Source organism: Phyllobates terribilis, unplaced genomic scaffold (assembly GCF_046119375.1).
Source record: "Phyllobates terribilis strain yellow unplaced genomic scaffold, ASM4611937v1 Scaffold_4048__1_contigs__length_65869, whole genome shotgun sequence".
Classification (NCBI taxonomy): domain Eukaryota; kingdom Metazoa; phylum Chordata; class Amphibia; order Anura; family Dendrobatidae; genus Phyllobates; species Phyllobates terribilis.
In genome coordinates this window covers 24,129-25,984 of record NW_027366800.1, presented here as the reverse complement: position 1 = coordinate 25,984, position 1,856 = coordinate 24,129, and positions in this window count along the sequence as shown.

Here is a 1,856-nt window from a genome sequence, read left to right as displayed (position 1 = left end):
AGGCAACCCAAGGTAAGTCTTCTTCCTTATTCTCTTAAAAAACAAAAAAAAAATGAAAATGAACAATTATTTCCATGAACCGCACGACCTGTGCGCAAAAACGCACAGTCGTGCGTGTCATTGTATGGGACACCAAGAGCAGCACATGGCCGTGCGTTTTGATTTCTGGGATTTGCGCAAAAACACGGAGCCCTGCATTTCATTTCCCGGATCTATACAAGCATCACGTGGCCTGTGCGGTTGAATGCGCAGCCATGCGGTTTTTCCCGTGTTCATTTAAAAAAATCTAAAAACAAAAACCATGAAGAAATATTTACGTTCTCCTCAAAAACACACAACTACCCCTCCTTCTTCACTCCTTTCATGCGCACTGCTCACATCACTCCGTCCATCCCGTTTCCGACCACACCACTACATCCCCATCCCTATTGCGCACATCCTCACCTCTTCCCTGCGCTGCGCCTCCTTCCTCACCCCTTTGCTGCACACCACCTTACCCAATTGCAAAAACCATCCAATTCCACCTGTTCCACTGATTTCCGGCCCACACCCACCTGCCACTACCAATTCCGACCACCACCATCCCCTTTATCCTTCCAAACACCCAATTTCAACCTAATTTCTCTATTGAATTTATCACCTTTGAAATTAGGGTTAAGGTAAAGTTATTCTCTAATTCCTTTTAGTTGATAATTTTTCCTCTTTTATGAATTATTTGGGATATTGATTGTTTGATTTGAGCTATTTGAATAGATTGATTGGTTGTTTGAATGCATTGTGATGTTGATATACATTGAAGGCATGATTACTCCTATTTCCCGACACTTTAGGATTGACTTGAACTTTTATACACCGACTCCATCTAACTTACGGGTTAACTTTGCCTACTTGTGAGATTGCAAGTGGATAGTTAAGGATTCAAATGATTATACTTTTCTACTGATTCCACAGACATGCACGAGGCATCGCCTCCTTGATCGTGCTTTGACCTCTACTACTGATGAGCATAATTGGTATTCTGGTTGGATTGATGATGTTTCTCAGTCCTCAGAGGGCGATTCCGATTCTGATGATAACGATGACGGTGATGAGCACCCCTCTGATCCCTATGATGGACCACGACCACTTGAGTATAGTGGATCCTCTTGCTGTACTGCTGGCCCGACTCCAGACTATGAATCTGCATTCACTTCTATCCATGAGGGGCTGATGCGCATCGAGTCTTCTGTTACTAGCATTCGAGACTACTTGGTTCTCATTGATGATCGCCAGGAGCGGATGTACCAACATATGTTCGGGGTTTCCATATGACCTGAATGCTCCTTTTCCACCTAAGTAGAACTTTCTTAGTGAGTTTCTTCCTCTTATTGTTATTTTTTTCTTTATTGGGGACAATGAAGAGTTTACCTTTGGGGAGAGGGAGGGTTACCATTCGTTACTTAAAATTGATGTTGAATTTGGATGTTGGATTTGTTCCCCTGTTTAATCCTTTGTGGGTTCTTATAATGGTGTATGTGTTATAAATATTTTTAATATGTTTGATTGTTGATATTTCAATTGCAATATGAAGATGATATGATTGATCAAGCTTATGACATTTGACATGAGCATGTGGACTTTGATTGAGATGTATTAGAACCTATATTCTAGAAAAATTGTCCTAGTAAGCTTCTTGGCCTTTCTTGGACTACAATTGCATAAGTCCTCTATTTTTCTCATGTGCGATCTCTCTTTACTTGTTATCTCTACAACTTGCTTCTATATCTATTCGAGACTGGATTTAGGACTAATATGCATTATATTTGATTGAGACATTATTTTTCATGAGCCCATACTTCCCTTGACTACCCTTATAT